General features: G+C 43.8%; 1 long non-coding RNA gene across 1 annotated transcript; it reads left to right on the top strand.

The window, feature by feature from the left end:
• Window positions 1-162: 162 nt before the first annotated feature.
• LOC119282546 lies at window positions 163-2726 on the top strand. The gene is made up of 3 exons (XR_005138772.1): window positions 163-469; window positions 2066-2367; window positions 2474-2726. It is a non-coding gene; the product is annotated as an uncharacterized LOC119282546 (long non-coding RNA).
• Window positions 2727-6207: the final 3481 nt, after the last annotated feature.

The following is a 6207-nucleotide window of genomic DNA, read 5'->3' as shown; positions in this document are numbered from 1 at the left end:
ATGTTACAAAAAATTGTGTATTTGTATATTTCTTATTTAGAAAAAGATAACTACCCTAGATCCTCGAGCAAATTGATCCTCAAATTTCTCCAGATCCTAAAAAAAAAAGATACTTGCCTTTATCGATTCGTTCCATACCTCAGCTCGTACCTCGATCCCCTGTTCGGCCGCCGCCCGACCCGAGCGCTGGCTGCATCCAGTAGCCACATCATGGCGGCGCGACGAAGCAGCCCGCGTCGACGCTTCCCTGCTGCTCCCCTCTCCCTCTAACCTTGCGCCGCCACCCGTCGCTTAGCGCCTTCCGCCCGTCGGCCTCCTCCTCCCTGGATCTCGGCTGGTCGATCCTGCCCGTGGGCGCGTGGCTGGAGGCGGGGAGGGCCGAGGCGGCAAGACTGCGACCAGGCAGTAGCCACCAGGTTGCGACCGGCGACGAGGGGTCTCTCCGCAACTCCCAGTATGTCACCGGCAGGTACAAGCAAAGTCCTCTCTATCTGTGCTGGACGTGGCCTTGCGGCTTGCTGGCCTGATGCGGACCTCATGTGAATTGGTGATGCTTGTTTGTTACTTGTAACTGATGATGCTTGTTTGATTTTCCTTGTTTATGAACTAGCGAATATATACTCTCTTTTTCTGCTGGAAATCCCCTGTTTCCTGCTGAAAATCCCCTGTATCCCTGCTGAAAATGCTCTGTAGTACCTCCCGCTAAATGGCATAGCGGCCGCAATAGCCTGCTATAGCTGTTGTAGCGGCTGTGAAAAGCTGCCCCGAAATCAAATTGCCCCGATTTTAATCTTTGGCTATAATCCAAACCAAATTGAACTGCTTGTGTTTTCAAACCAAACCAATCCAGCCCATTTCCTAAAATCGGTTTGTGATCAAAATCTGAAACTATGGACTGCTCATCAGCGCGTGGATGGCTGCTGATGCTTGCATACTCATTTCCGTAACTAAACACCCAGACTGTTGATGTACCTTGTTGCTGTCAGCGAAGTACCAGACGGACATGCCGGCTGTTGGTGCACCAGTGCGTAACACCGATGCATATGTACGCGACTTGGTCCCCAGTGGCGGCTTCTTGGTTCGGTGGCAACATCTCATCTACAGAGCATATGCACACGACTTGGTCGCCGGCGGTGGCGTCTTAGTTCAGTGGCAACATCTCATCTGCAGAGAGAGAGAGAGAGGGTCATTGGCCGGAGCTCCAGGCAGCGGTAGCCCAGCAACCCCTAGCCCGTCGAGGCTGCTCGAACGATTTGGTCACTCAATTTAGTTTCAAACTCTGAGTTGAAACTGTTTGAGACCAATTGGTCTTTGTCCAGACCAAACCAATCCAGCCCCAAAACAAGTATAGCCCAGACCAAACTAATTAACGTAATGTCTTAGCCTATTTTGTCCAATCCAATGACAGCCCAATAGGAAACCAAACTGAAACTGTAGTTCGAATCCAAACTATTCCCAGGTTTAGACATACCCTTTTATTGAAAAAAAGATGCTGATTGCTTACCTTTTTGCTGCTGAAATCTTGTTACTTTCATACCCGGTGAATTGTAAGTTTGGCATGTAAAGACAACTTATTCAACTGACATGATAACGCCAACCTACAGGCCAAAACTGATAGAATATAAACTAGATTCAAAATACATCACATGTGCTATACATACAACATAAGGATGGTGTTTTTAGTTTGAAAGTAGCAGACTAATTTTCCCTTGCTTGCTGTTTTATTGGTATGTAGAACCACACATTTGTGGAGGTCAGTAGCAGGAAGGTATGCTATGTTCTTGACTTTCCTCCTGATAAGGAGGTTGTTCTATTCGAGTGTGACTAGTTTGATGTGCCTCCTGCCAACAGAACTGAGAGTAAGGGGTATAAGAAGGACAAATATGGAATTATTGACCTTGACACTACTCTACACCGATTCCAGGGAGACCCGGAGACCCTTACATTCCAGGCCTCCAAGCTCAACATGTTTTCTATGTGAGAGATGTGAGGAACCCTGATTGGGCAGCTGCTATTAAAATGAATCCACGCAATTTGTTTAGTCCTTCTGTTTTAAATGGTGTAGGCCTTGATGAAGCTGTTGAAGCCGATGAAGGTGGTGAGGCAGACGTACTGGAAGTCGCTGATGCAAAAATTACAGTGGCTGAAGAGATCACTAGTTGGTGTAGAAATGATGACGAAGGATCCAATGTTGATGTTTCAGTCATAGAAAATATAAAACCTGTTGAGTTTGAAGATGTCCAGTTCGAAACTGATGATGATACGGATGATGATGACACTTATGTAAAATGATGGCCATGTTGTTCCTTTGGGACAAGAAGAATCGGATGATGAACAGGGGTTCTTTATATAGTTTTTAATCTCTTGGTAAGCTGCTTTTCACATTTTTAAGCCATGAATATAAGTTCCTGAACTTTTTTTATGGTTACCTACGAGTAGTATCTCTCCTAAAGTTTAATCTGATGTGAAACAGGTTCAAACAAGGTGAACCTGCATAGTGTCATATGTTGTGGCAAAAGGGAACAGAAGCTAGTGCTCAGCACTAAGAGTTTGATTTTTTCCGAAACGAGGCATTAACAGTTTTGTGATGAAGAGAAGAGAAGAGTAGTTGCTGATGTGTAATATCATGGATGTTTTCCTTTTAGTGCTGTTGCTATTTTGACAGTGATGCTATGTACACACTATTACTATGAACTTGTGGTCTTTTAGTGATGTTGCTATTTTCATTACTTTGCGTGAACTTGTGGTCTTTTCTGTGAAGCTGCTGAAACACGTGTGCTGTGATGTTGAACCATGTGTTATATATTACCGCTGAGATGGTTTGTTATATCCAGTACTAAAATCTTGTGTCATATGTCCTTGTATATACCTTGATGTAGTGTTGTTGATCTGCTGGTGAATTCTTGATCAGGCTGCAACACTGAAGTTTTTCTTCAGATTGCAGTTAACCTCGCGGGTACATAATATATACCATGAGATCCATGTATACTGTCAACAACACATGCACAGCCCAGTGGTCTCAACCTTGCGTTCGAATCCCAGTGTTTGGCGGCTATAGAAGTCCTCGGTTAGATTCATATCTAGATCTGGATCTGGCAATTTTCGCACCACAGCCCCTCTGTTTTCTATTTCCATCCCACAAGACCCTCTTTTTGGCAGCAAACACCCTGGTTTAAAAATGGTAATAACTTGGCCATTTTACAACCAAATTTAACAAACTCAATATGTATTCCTATGAATAAAATGTGTTATATCCATTTATAAAAAAATACACTGTTTTGGTTAAGTAAAATTCGTACAATTAATAAGTACTCCCTCTGTTTTTATTTAGTTCACATACTAGCTTTGGTCAAAGTCAAGCTTTACAAACTTTGACCTAGTTTATAAACAAAAAATATTAAGATATACAATAACAAATCAACGACATTAGATTTATTATTGAATGTACTTTCAGATCGTATAGATATATTATGATAAATGTCTATATTGTTTTCTATAAACTTGGTCAAACTTTACGAAGTTTGACTTCAGTCAACTCTAATATGCAGAGTAAATAAAAACAAAGGGAGTACTTTAATTACTCCTTAAACCATACTATTATCTATAAATCTGAATAATACAAGTTATGTGTCTATAATTATCAAAAAAATGCATAGATTATTAATATGTCATCCATGTACATGTTTGCATCATGTACCTTGTTTGCATGTCACCTAAATAATCAAACATGGAATATTACGATGGATAATCAACTTGTCGTTGTAAATAATAGTTATTGCAGCATGTTGAAATTGAGGCAAGATATACGCTATTGCGAGAGATACATATTTTGTTGCATTAGTTAACCAACTTTTTGCAACAATATTTGGAACTAATGCAACGCTACATCGATGTTGCAATATCTTTTCAAATATTACCATGAATAGTTATTATGTTGAAATACATATTCTCTATGACAACAAAATGACTGCCTCACGCAACAGATATTGTTTGTCGCAATATCGTTGCCATATTGCAACAACAATGGAATTTGTTGCAATATGAGGCCTCTATTGCAACAAAATGAGTACTTATCGCGACCAAACTCGATTGTGGCAATATGTACGTCCTATTACCACAACCGGCGAGTTTGTGGTAATATTGTGTTTTATTGCAACAAAAGATAGTTGTAGCAATAAATTTTGTTGCAATAGACCGGAATCCTTGTAGTGAACAACTAATCGACAATGGTCATGTACGTGAAAGCTTAAGCCCTTGTGCTGTTCCCGTTATACTTGTGCCCAAGCAAGACAGTAGTTTTCGTATGTGCTCGGATTGTAGACCTATCAATGCTATTACCGTTTGTTATAGGCATCCCATTCCTCGCTTAGATGATATGCTTGATGAACTTAGCGGTGCCACCATTTTCTCAAAAATTGATCTTAAAAGTGGTTATTATCAAATCCGCATACAAGAAGGTGATGAATGGAAAACCGCTTTCAAAACTAAATTTCGCTTGTATGAGTGGTTGGTTATGCCTATGGGTTTATCGGAAGCTCCCGGTACTTTCATGCGTCTTATGCATTTTTTGCTTCGACCTTATATTGGAGTTTTTGTGACGCCCCCGATTCAATCGTACACTAATCATACACGCAAAGGTGTACGATCAAGATCAGGGACTCACGGGAAGATATCACAACACAACTCTACAAATAAAATAAGTCATACAAGCATCATAATACAAGCCAGGGGCCTCGAGGGCTCGAATACAAGTGCTCGATCATAGACGAGTCAGCGGAAGCAACAATATCTGAGTACAGACATAAGTTAAACAATTTTGCCTTAAGAAGGCTAGCACAAACTGGGATACAGATCGAAAGAGGCGCATGCCTCCTGCCTGGGATCCTCCTAACTACTCCTGGTCGTCGTCAGCGGGCTGCACGTAGTAGTAGGCACCTCCGTTGTAGTAAGAGTCGTCGTCGACGGTGGCGTCTGGCTCCTGGACTCCAGCATCTGGTTGCGACAACCAGAAAGAAAGGAAAGAGGGGAAAAGGAGGGAGAAAGCAACCGTGAGTACTCATCCAAAGTACTCGCAAGCAAGGAACTACACTACATATGCATGGGTATATGTGTAAGGAGGCCATATCAGTGGACTAAACTGCAGAATGCCAGAATAAGAGGGGGATAGCTAGTCCTATCGAAGACTACGCTTCTGGCAGCCTCCGTCTTGCAGCATGTAGAACAGAGTAGATTGAAGTCCTCCAAGTAGCATCTCCAAGTAGCATCGCATAGCATAATCCTACCCGGCGATCCTCCCCTCGTCGCCCTGTGGAAAAGCGATCACCGGGATGTCTGTGGAACTTGGAAGGGTGTGTTTTATTAAGTATCCGGTTCTAGTTGTCATAAGGTCAAAGTACAACTCCAAGTCGTCCTGTTACCGAAGATCACGGCTATTCGAATAGATTAACTTCCCTGTAGGGGTGCACCACATAACCCAACACGCTCAATCCCATTTGGCCGGACACACTTTCCTGGGTCATGCCCGGCCTCGCAAGATCAACACGTCGCATCCCCACCTAGGCACAACAGAGAGGTCAGCACGCCGGTCTAAATCCTATGTGCGCAGGGGTCTGGGCCCATCGCCCATTGCACACCTGCACGTTGCGCACGCGGCCGGTGAGCAGACCCAGCAACCTCCATTACAAAGGAAGTTGTGTTAACGCAGTCCAACCCGGCGCGCGCCGCTCAGTCGCTGACGTCACGAAGGCTTCGGCTGATACCACGACGCCGAGTGCCCATAACTGTTCCCGCGTAGTTGGTTAGTGCGTATAGGCCAGTAGCCAGACTCAGATCAAATACCAAGATCTCGTTAAGCGTGTTAAGTATCCGCGAACACCGAACAGGGCCAGGCCCACCTGTCTCCTAGGTGGTCTCAACCTGCCCTGTCGCTCCGCCACAAAGTAACAGTCAGGGGCCGTCGGGAACCCAGGCCCACCTCTACCGGGATGGAGCCACCTGTCCTTTCAGCCTCCTCATCAGAATCACTTGCGGGTACTCATCGACCTGACCCGACTTTAGTCACCATCTGTATAGTATGTATGTATGTATAGTATTTACCCGTGATCACCTCCCGAGTGATCACGGCCCAATAGTATAGCAAGGCAGACTGCCAAGAATGCAGGGCCAATGATGATAAACTAGTATCCTATACTAAGTATTTAGGATTGC

Source organism: Triticum dicoccoides, chromosome 3B, assembly GCF_002162155.2.
Source record: "Triticum dicoccoides isolate Atlit2015 ecotype Zavitan chromosome 3B, WEW_v2.0, whole genome shotgun sequence".
Lineage (NCBI taxonomy): Eukaryota > Viridiplantae > Streptophyta > Magnoliopsida > Poales > Poaceae > Triticum > Triticum dicoccoides.
Note: the sequence above shows the minus strand (reverse complement) of the source record. Positions and strands in the feature narration are given on the sequence as shown.